Source organism: Erinaceus europaeus, chromosome 11 (assembly GCF_950295315.1).
Source record: "Erinaceus europaeus chromosome 11, mEriEur2.1, whole genome shotgun sequence".
Classification (NCBI taxonomy): domain Eukaryota; kingdom Metazoa; phylum Chordata; class Mammalia; order Eulipotyphla; family Erinaceidae; genus Erinaceus; species Erinaceus europaeus.
Genome location: NC_080172.1, coordinates 59,582,671 through 59,594,651, shown reverse-complemented (window position 1 = coordinate 59,594,651; position 11,981 = coordinate 59,582,671).

Sequence of the window (11,981 nt, the reverse complement as noted above, 5' to 3'; positions counted from 1 at the left end):
TCTTCAGTTTAGCTATTTTTTAACTTTGCTCACTTACTGTATTAGCTTGTTCTGCTAACTGGCCTCTTAGCTCAGCTATTTCAGCTTTCTATTCTCTAATTATCTAGAGGTAGCCAGTATTTTCTTTGAGGGTCTCATCTGTTATTTCCCTATTTCCAATGGTCTTTTCATCAAAAGCTTTACTCACTCCTGTGATGAACATGTCAATTAATGTTTGGATATTTTCCTCATTTTTAGTTGCTTTTGGCTTATTTGGAGTTTCTTCTGGGGTCCTGTCCTGATTTATTGTGGTATCTTTTTGGCTATTTTTGTTTTTAGAAATATATTTTTAAGTATTTTATTTATTATTTTTGAGAAAGATGCAGAGACAGAAAGACAGAGAAACACCAGAGCACTGCTCAGCTCTGGCTTATGGTGGTGCAAAGGATTGAACCTGGGACTTCAGAGCCTTAGGCACAAGAGTCTCTTTGCATAAGCATTATGCTATCTACCCCCACCCAACCTTTTTGACTATTTTTGCATGAAATGTATGTGTCAATTTTTTTCAACATCTATTGATGAGATCATAGGCTTTTCTCCTTTATTCTATTCATAAAATGTATAAGATACTCAGTGTCTGTATGTTAAGTCAAGCTTGCATTCCTGAGATAAATTTCACTTGACAATGATGTAGAATCCTTTTTAATTTGTTCAGTGTGGTTTGTTAACATATTAATAACAATATTGTGCCTATATTTATAAACTACATTGATGTCTAATTTACTTTTTCTAATTGTCTTCATCTGGTTTCAATATTGATGAAATACTGAGCTCATATAATGTGTTGAGAAGTACTCCTTCCTCTTCTATTCCCTAGAAGTCTATATGAATTGATCATTTCCACTCTTCATTTATTTCTTCCTTCTGCTTGCTTTCTGCTTCATTGATCATATTCATTGATCGTATTTTTCTGATTTTTTTTTTTTACTGTAACATCTCATCTATCCCAAAATAAGTATTTATTGTATTTTTTATATTGGTGATTTAATAATGATCGACAAGATTGTGGCATAAGAGGGGTATAATCCCATACAATTCCTACTACCAGAGTTCCATATCTCCTCTCCATTGGAAGTTTCCCTATTCTTTATCCCTCTGGGATTATGGACCAAAGACCTTTATGGGGAGCAGAAGGTGGAAGGTCTGGCTTCTGTGATTTCTTCTCTGCTGAATATGTATGTTGAAAATATTTTTCTAATTTCTAAGGTAAAATGATAGATTATTGCATTGGGTTTCTTATTTTTCACATTTAAAAAAATCTCCTCAGGGAGGCTATGTATTGGTGCACCATGTGTAAGAACCCTGGTTTGAGTCCCTGCTCCTCACATGCATGGGAGATGCTTCAAGCAATGAAGCAAGTTTGTAGGCTGTATATCTTTCTATTTCTCCCTCTCTATCTCCTTGCCCTCTCTGAACTTATCTCTGTCTTATCAAAATAAAAGGAAAAAAATTAAGTAAATAAATAATTAGATAAATATACTCCCCTCAAAGTGTAATATTAGCTGGATCAATAAATTATGGTTTATTGTGCTTTCACTAGTAAGTAATTTAATAGTGTTTTTCGTTTATTTGCAAAATTAAAAGATTTCAGGCTTATGAATTTCCTAAAATGTTTTCTGTTACTGGCTTTTTTTTCTTTTCTTACCTGTTTTATTTTGTTTTGTATTGTGTTGTATTGTATTGTATTGTATTGTATTGTATTGTATTGTATTGTATTGTATTGTATTGTATTGTATTGCATTGCTTTGCTTTGCTTTGCTTTTGCCTTGCTTTGCTTTGCTTTGCTTTTGGTTTTGCCTTTTTTTTTTTCACTTTGTTGCATCTTTTTTATTGTCTCTTATTTATTTATTGGATAGAGACAGCTAGAAATTGAGAAGGGGGAGATAGAGAGGGAGAGAGACAGAGAGACACCTGCAGCCATGCTTCACCACTCATGAAGCTTTCCTCCTGCAAGTAGGGACCAAGGGCTTGAACCTGAGTCCCTGCACATTGTAACATGTGTGCTCAACTAGGTGCACCACCACCTGGTCCCTGTTTTTGTCTTTAACCAGAGCACTGTTCATCTCTGGCTTATTATGGTGCTAGTGATTGAACCTGAGATGTTTGGTGCCTCAGGCATGAAAGTCTCTTTGAGTAACCATTATGCTATGTCCCTTGCACTTATTGGTTTCTAATTTCATCCTATCATGGATATACAATATACTTTGTATAAACCATTCAACCCTTTTAAATGTATTGTGAAAGTTATCTTATGACCTATCCTGGAGAATGTTCCACATGCACCTGAGAAGTGTGGATAACCTGTGCCTGTTGAATAGTTTGTTTTGTAAACATCTGTTAGAGATACTTGGCTTCTATTAACTTCTACCTAGTTGTTCTGCCCATTATTAAAGGTGGAGTTATGGGGACCAGGTTGTGACTCACTAATAGAATGTTATCATCAGGGTCATTACAATCTTGGTTTGCATTTTTATAGGCCAGTGGTTTAACTAACATTCTGGCTGCTTCTTTATTGTCTACCCGTCTACTGATAGCTTCTTGTAACCTGTCCACAAATTCTCTGTAGGGTTCTGTGGCTTCCTGAATAACAGAGCTGAAAGACTCTACATTAGTGCTAGGTAACTTATCACTTATTCTGACTGTTGATTGCACAGCAAAGTGCCTGTCATTTTTTCTAATGTTATTATGTTCACTGAGAAGAGTAAAGGCATCTGTACCCACTAACTGACTGGGTGAGATAACTCTGGAAAGCTGATCTGGCCAAACTTTATATTCCATCTCAGTTCCTTCTCCTGTAGGGATCATGGGAAAAGCATCAAATTTAAGGCCTCACTCAATAGGAATTTTTCTGTTTTTTGTCACTGGTAGCTAGCAAATCTGGGTCTTTTGTGGGTGAAAGCAAAGGAGGAGGAGGAGTTAGGAAGGAGTTGAGTAAGTCACATGGCACAGTAGGAAGAGGTGGTGAGTGTAAGAATGGGTTAAATGATGTGGAGTCACAGGGGGTAGCCCATTGAAGTGTATGTGGAAGGGGGGATGGTAACACAAGAAGAGGGGGGTGGAGGTGGGGCACCACAGGGGGTGGAGGTGGAGGCTCTAGAGGCTACAAGGAGGAAACAGGGGGATATGGACTAAGGAAAGGATTTCCATGGATCAAAGATTGTGGTGGTAGGGTGGTGTTTGAAATAGAGAGACAGTATAGATAAGGTCTGCATAAAGGCAGGTTAGCTGGTTTAGGCTTAGTAATTGTCGACCTCCATATGTACCCTTAAAGGGCTATTTCTCAGACATGAACCAAATACAAGAAGCTTTATTTATTTTAAATTTTGTACTTCACAATTCTAATCAGATAGCTGCTAAGCATTACGTTTCTCCACAGAGCAATTCCTTCTCCAGCAGATGCCTCCTGAGTTGGCTAGTCTTTGTGATTGAAATAAAATTACTAATTTAAGGCATAGGGTATGTTTGTTCCAATTTCTCATTCACAGGTCCTGCTTGGACCCATGCTGAGCAGTTAAACCCCTCTCATCTGTGAACTCCTCACAAGAACACAAGCTGAAGCATAGATTGCAGCAGTCCAACACCCTGCATATGCCACACTTGCCTCCCGTGAGCTACTTGAACTTGGGGACACCTCTGTAAGTCTCTGTTCTGAGCTTCCTTGAGTGATGGACCATTTCTGGGTTAGAACCAGATACCAGACCACAGGTCTTCAGGCTAACAAGGCTTATCTGATACCCAGTTATTGACCCCACACTCTGAGGGTGAAGGCAGAGCTTGCAGGGGTAACCCTGAAATCATTGAAGATTTGCATATTTCTCCTGTGCTTGTACTGACTGACAACTCGTCCATGTCTATAATCAGAAGTGGAGAATTGTTGTGACACCAATAGGAGTTTGGGACTATTAGCATAAAAGTGAATACATCAGCCTGAGGATGAGACACAGAGAGGAATGCATAAAAGGAGGGGCTCAGAGCAGCACACTCTCTTGACCTGGTCACCTTCACCACAGCAAGCGCCTGGTCGTTTGGATTTCAGACTTACCTTCACACATGGTGGTCTTGGGTGGTTTGATTGCAGATTTTAGACTTTGCCTGTTCTTTTGACTAGAATAATTTATTCATGATTATTATGACTTTCTAAATAAATCCCTTTATTGGTTTAATCTTAAATGGGCCTATGTGGTCTCATTATAATTACTGTTCATCTTTCTCACAAGGCTAATAACTCCAAGGCACCTGGTTTGGCCTGATCATGTGTCTAGACTGGGGCCAAACACAGGCTAAACACTCAACAAATGTTTTCTGGTTTTTTGTTTGTTTGGTTTTTATTTATTTAAAAAAGGAGACATTAACAAAATCCTAGGATAAGAGGAGTACAACTCCACACAATTCCCACCATCAGATCTCCATATCCCATCCCCTCCCCTGATAGCTTTCCTATTCTTTATTCCTCTAGGAGTATGGACCCAAGGTCATTGTTGGATGCAGAAAATGGAAGGTCTGGCTTCTGTAATTGCATCCCCTCTGAACATGGGCGTTGACTGGTCGATCCGCACTCTCAGCCTGCCTCTCTCTTTCCATAGTAGGTTGGGACTCTGGGGAAGCAAAGCTCCAGGAGATATTGGTGGGGTTGTCTGTCCAGGGAAGTCTGGTCAGCATCATGCTAGCATCTGGAATCTGGTGGCTGAAAAGAGAGTTAAAATACAAAGCAAAACAAATTGTTAAGGGCACCAAAGTAAAAACCTTGGGTAAGGGTGAGGGTGGATATTCAGCTTCCCGGGGTGGGGGTGGGGGTAGGGGTGGGGTGGGGGTAGGTGGGATGGAACACACAGTCTGTTGGTTGTGGGAATGGTGTTTATGTACACTCATATTAATTTTCAGTCATATAAATCACTATTTAATTAATATGAGAGGGGAAAATTGATTGTATGTCTCACACTTTTTAAAGCACAGTCTTTTTAATACATAGGCTGAGTCTTTGATATGTTGACTCTCTCAAAAGCCTAGACCAGGGAGAACAGAAGCAACCGGTGACACAGCTATATACAAATAATGTCAAAGAACATAAATTATGGTGATGTTGGGTATGATACAACAAATCCTAACAAAGAGATTTTTCAAAATTAACCCAATTACCAAATAATGTGATTATAACAATAACTATCCATTGTCTTCTTTAACCCTAAGACAGCAGGAACCTCACATTTCCCCTATAGAGCCTATATTTCCCCCAGTCCTGGAACCTTAGGGTGGGGTGCATTTTCCTGCATGCTTCTCTCAATTCATACCAAATAATATTGCATCTGCCGAGCCCAACCTAATCAACGCACTGAGTACCACCTCAGCATGCTTCACTTCAGACTGTGTCCAGAGACTTCAGGTGTGGAATGACAACCCTGCAGCTTCATTACTCTGGTGAGACCTTTCCTTTCATGGTAGTCTCTAATTCCATTCCAGGTGGTTCACTTCCTAACAAAGTTCCAAAACCTAGATATAGACCAGGTTCCCTGAGATAGAATATATGTTCACAAATATCCAGAAACTAGTGCAAAATATATACCTGAAAGCAAAACTACACAATAGTCTGCAGTGAGTTCCCCCCAACACTTCATCTGCACTATTCCAGTCTTTAGGTCCATGATTGCTCAACAAATGTTTTTTGAATGAAGGAAGGAAGCCCTGATCTATCTGAAGTCAAAGAGTACTATTGATAGTTCTTCCAGTTTCCTCATATCACACAAGCCATCAGCTGACCTTTGTGATGGGAACTGGAATTGTACTGTACAATGGAACTTTCTATAAAGTGCTTTGATAGGGGGGAAATCTGCACAGTGAAGTGTGATCGCAAGGAGCCTTTTGAATTGATTTGCCCGGAAACCTGGCAATAAAAGGGATGAATACACATTCACAACTGACTTAATCACTTGGTTCCAGTGAATGTACACATTCCAGAGCTTATCATTCAGATAAACTGAATAATCTGACCTATATCACCTATGACAATGATCTTGAATGAGTGAGTAAAGCAGTAAGTTTCAAAGTTCTTAGGAAAAGCTTTGAGGATATCTCCTCATTCTTTTGAGTTTTTCTAGTCTTCATTCACTGATATGGTGAACAGAGGTTGGAAAGCAGGGAATAGAGAAGATACAGAGGAGGATGGGGTACATGTATATATAATAATGGTCAGTTATGAGTTTTTTTTTCTTTTCCCTCTATCCCTTTTTTAGTTTTGAGGATGGGGGATGAAAAGGACAGGAGTAGTAAGAGGGCAGGTTTCTAATAAAATCACAATAAAAAATGAATATGATATCATTAGAATTATAAAAAGAACCAGTAGGGGATTTTAAGGATAAAACTGCCTCTCAGAAGTCAATGGAAATGTAGTTATAGGCAATTATTGTATGTTCTCTGTGTTTCTTGTAAGGAAATTGACCTTTAAAAATAAAATTGTTCTTGATTATTTTATTTTATTTTCTGTGCCTGTGAAATTGTTTCTCACAGTTATTCATATGAATCTTGATGGATATTTTAGTTATCCAAGTGCTACCAACAATAGTTACCAAAATTTCTTGGGTTAGTAGCTATCCCTTTCATATTTTAAATATTTATGTTGCCTAGGAAGATAGCTGAGGGAATAATGATTATGCAAAGAGACTTTCAGGCCAAGTGTTCAGAAGGCCAAGGTTCAGTTCCTGGCAGCACATAAGTCAGAACTTAATATATTTAATAAACTGATTAATGAAAAAGGGTTTAACTATATAGATTTACTTAAATACTCATATATCTTCTGGCAAGTAAAAAAAAATTCTCAGGTTTGATCCCAGTGGCAAATGTGTCAGACCAGTGTTCTGAATGCTTGCTAAATAAAATTTTAGAAAATCCTTTTGTACTAAAGCTATCAGGGGAGAGGGTGGGAAATGGAGTTGGGTGGTGGGAATTGTGTGGAATTGTACCCCTCCTACCCTATGGTTTTGTTAATTAATCCTTTCTTAAATAAAAAAAATAAAATAAAATAAAATAAAATCCTTTTGTACTAAGGAAGCAGCTCAGCAAGTAGAATGCATTCCTTGCTTACACACTTTCACTCCTCACACTACATATGCCAGAGCAGAACTCTGGTTCCTCTCTTAATTACAAACCCTTCAAAATCCTATTGAGAGACTGTTCTATGTGTTTTATGTTTAAAATATCTGTGGCATTATGAGTATGAGAGTCATACTTTCTTCCTTGTGTAACTATTCTCAGTAAGTTCCAACTTTAATAATCATTACGTTGTCTCCCCTGCCCACTGGACACCCCCCCTCCAGGTTATAGGACAAAAGACAAAGAACGAAGATGTCAAACCACAGCACTGCTCCACCACTTGTGAAGCTTCAGCTATATATATATTAGAGACAGAGAGAAATTGAAAGGGGAGGAGAGATAGAAAGGGAAAGAGACAGAGAGACAACTTTAACACTTGTGAAGCTTTCCCCCTACAGGTAGGAACAGGAGTTGGAACCTGGGTCCTTCCACACTATAATGTGTGCACTCAACCAGATGCACCACCACCTGGCCCCAAATCTTCACCTTTTTGTGTGAGGCTCGATGTGGTTGCCAGGCCTTGTTCCTGAACATGATAACATGTGTATTCTGCTGGGCCAGCTATTTATCTCCTGGTCCCCTATTTTTTTCGTTTTAAGGTGGACTTAATGAAGTGTTGTAATGCACCCTGCCTCAAATCACATAATTCATGTTAAAAACCTGGGATCTGAAAGAGAACTCAGCTTCATGGATTGGTAGGGTTTGCTTCCTACCTCACTTGCATAAACTCAATGAGAAAGGCTCAGGGTCTGCCTTCCTCTCTGCTCTGACAGTGTTTCACTCTTTTACTGAGTGTTCATTCTGTACATGGCACAAATCAAGCCATGAACAAAAACTGTCCAAAGCAATTAAACAGTCCTGTATCAATGTGTTCCAATCTTCTGTCAAAGGAAAGGACTTGTCCTTAAATGTATTACTGGGCTACACAAATGTCCAAAGTATGGAATCTTTTAGGTTAAGAACATTTCAGATACAAATGCTATTATTTGGGGTCAGTGGTGGAGGACTCAGTTGAGCACACAAATTGCCAGGCACAGCAACCTGTGTTCAAGCTCCCTGGCCCCACTTGAAGGGGAAAAGCTTCAAAAGCAGAGGACAGTGCTATAGGTGTCTTTCCTCTCTGTTTCTTTCTCTCTCTCTATCTCTGTCTTTCACCCTATATAAAAGCAAACAGAGAAAGAAAGAAGAAAGGATGGAGCAAGAAAGATAAAGCAATGAAGGAGTGAAGGGAGGTAAGAGGGGGAAAAGGAAGCATGGAAGAAGCGTGGGATTGACGTATGGGTATGATGTATTCTGACCCACTGAGCCTCAGCAAAACACTGTTGACAAAAAAAAAAAAAATTCTACTATCAGCATAAACTAACATATTACTGGGAACTTAACTTTAGCATCTTTGTGCTCTTTTCTCCTCAAATGCATCTTAGGGAGAGGAGCTGTGACTATTTGTTCCCAAAGACTCCTAGCCAGATGTCCAATACAGAGACATTGCACTTGTTCTATAATCTGTTTAAATACTCATTAACTTCCTAACCTAAGTCTGAGAACATTGTACCTTGAGGGCATTAGTTCAAATTCAGGCCTGCTGCACAGTGCCTATGCAGCAAGTGGCATCTTACTACCTTGTGAAATGACTCATTTGTCAAAGTGGAATCTTTAAACTTCGGTTTGGAGAATCAGTAACTCCTGTGATTTGCTTTCAAGTGGCTCTTTAAGAGTTTCAAAATGCCAGATGACAGCTTTTTTTTTTTTTTTTTTTGGTCATGGTTCTTGGTAAACAAGCAAGGCTTACCTGGGTTCACCTATAGAGATATGGCTTCAGTAGGTCCCCAATGGGACCCAGGCATTGATATCTTTTAAATTCCTCTGATAATTTTAATGTGCAGTCAAGGTTGTGACTACTAATTTCAACTTGGCATCTTTGCTCCAATGATATATTTAGTATCTATTATTTATTTGATGCCAAGTACTTGGACAAGAGTGCAATATCCAATTATAACATAGATCCCATGGGTGAGATCAAATTTAGGATTATCCATGTGGTTTCCAGAAATGTACTGCAGCAGCAGTCAAATTTTGTTGAATATTTTATATTTGTCCAATACCCCAATATCCCTAAAATGAAGCACTTAGGAGAGATCTATTTTCTTAAATCTATAACTCAATTTAAGGAAAATGACTTTTTCTTTTACAGTATTGAGTCCCGGACATTATACATTCCTACATTGATTCAATCTCCTATCAATTAGGGTCCAGGGAAAAAGACACAAAGCAGAGCAGTAATTTATGCAGGAAAATTTTAATATAAAAAAGAGTATTAACCAAACAAACAAAAAAATGGTGGCTAATTATTGAACAGGAAAATATCCCTAAGGAAAAAGCATTGATAGAAAGAAATCATCAACTCTGGTACTTGGGAGTGAGGTCCTGTCCCATCTGCAAAAGATGAGTCTGAGACCTCTCAAGAGATGCTGAGACTGCAGTCCCCCACTGGAAGAGAAACTCGAGGGCATGGGTTACAACTAATTTAAAGGTGTAGCCTAGTCCTTCAAAGAGAAATTAACTGCTAGAGGGCTTGATCTCAAGACTTCTGTCCTAATGGATGACAATGGTGACAGTATCAGTCACTCATTCCCAGCCTGGGAAAGCAAGTGTCCAACTGTCTCACCAGACCCTTTATTTTGATGTTATTTTTTCAAAACTGTGGGTAAGTATAGCAAAGTTCCACAAAAACCCAACCTCCCATTATCAGTGAGATATAATGCATAAGGAGGCAGCCATAAAAATGGCAAGTGAACTTGCAAAGGGAATCTCCAATACCTATGTGGAAAAAGGTAAGCATTCTGGGAGTTAAGTTTGCAGTGCTTACCCTGCAACCAAGTATTTATGGTTGTCTCCTATAAACTTCAACTAGAATCAGCACTTACCCTGAAACTACTCGATTCCTAAGCAGAGAGTCTGACTTGTGCACATTAATCACTGAAAATCCAGATGTGGGGAAGACAGACTTTTTTCTGATTAGACTTTTCAGCAGAGCTATGAGGAGAGATACTTCTGTGCTCAGAAATGTATGTGAGAGCCCAGAGAGAAATACCAGAGTGGGAGGAGAAACAAGGCACTGGAACGCACTGTACATTTGGCCAGAGAGAGAAGTGTAGACAATAATGCCTTGCAGGCTGTAAAGTATTGGTGATTCTTCTAGATCAACTCTGAAAGCCCTCTATTAGACAGAAACGCCATTTGAAGAGGAAATGGGTAAATTTAACTGCTTCAGGACAGGAGGTTGTGGAAGAAATCAACTGATAGCACCTTATCAAATTTACACAAATGCTTCTTTATCAGATACTTAAAGGGGGATATGAGGACCTGGGAGTGGCCATGAGGCTGCTGGGAATGGGATAAGCCAGCTGAGGCAAAGCTGCTCTGGCTACCTCAGGCTCCCCACTCCACCTTTCTTGTTTGCTCAAGCCTTCTCCTTGCTCCACCCTAACCCTGGCATTAGAGTACTGTCTTCCACATTCCATTTAGAGTTCTCCCTCTCACCAGCTGGTGTGTATGGGGAAGAACCCCCACTCCTTCAGTCCAGAGCCTCTTCAGTGGTGAGACAAGAGTCTGTCCAAGACCGAAGGAGTGGGGGTTCTTCCTGAGTCCAGAGCCTGAGAAGAAATCTTGGTAATTTTACCTTGATATGATTTTGTAAAAGGAAGAGGCTTCCTTCAATTATTGCAGATGAGGGTTACCAAGATACCCTGCATGGATAGTGCTCCTGCTTTGTCATGTTCATGCCCCAGGTTTAAGCCCAACCTCCATCACTCTGGAAGAAGCTTCAGTGCTGTGGTGTCTTTCCTTCTGTCTCTATCTCAATCTTTCTATCTTAAAAAGTTGACCTGGAGCAGTGAATCCTTGTTGATGATAAATAATTATAATGATAAATTCTTTCAGATTTAATGATAGTGTCTGGTGTGTGTGTGCGTGTGCGTGTGCGTGTGAGAGAGAGTGTTTGGATACTGATACCTTGAGAAAAGAGTTGAAGTGGGATTTTTAAGATGAATCTACACCAGTGCCCAAGGCATCATGGAAAATTCAATTTTAAAAGAGCTGGTCCTTTAAATTATATGTTTTGGATTTCTCTCTCTCTCTCTCTCTCTCTCTGTCTCTTTCTCTCTTCTGTTTATTTGAACGTAAAACACTTCTGTTCTTAGAGTCAATTCTTCTGTAGTAGTCCTAAAGCTAAGCAAACAACATGCTGCCAACCTAAGCATGGGGACTGGAAGCTGGTTTCAATCTCAAGCAGGAGGCTTTTGGAAAATCACCCCCACACACACCTTCATCAGACCCAATTCTAGCTGGTGAAAGAGTAGGTCAGACTAGTTTATTTCTGGTGTAGCATTCTCATTCCTGAGCTGTAAAAATCAACACTGTCTGAGCAAGACTCCTATTGTACTCCATTCTATTGTAAACCTCGTGGTTACATGGGAGACAGATGCAAAAGAAAGAACAAAGACTTGTTGGAGCCCGTCCAAGGTCTCCACAGCTCTGCTGTTGCTTCTGTGTCGCCTTCACCAGCTCTTGCTTTTGATATCTCCTCTGACGATGCAAGTACATAGAAGGAACTCCACAACTGGGCACCCAGGCTGGACAGTGCATGTGATACTCTTGATGCCTTTTCTCTTGCTACACAGGACAGCTGAGATCAGCCTGCAACTTCAGCCTTGTCCCTGCTGCTTGCTGCCACCTCCCTTTGTGGAATGTACTAACTGGCAAGTCAGAAAGCTGCAGAGAAGGGTGGGGTGTGACGCCCAGCCTGTTGACCCTTGAGATTTCTCCCAGGCTGCCTATCCCTCTTCCATTACTCAGAGTGT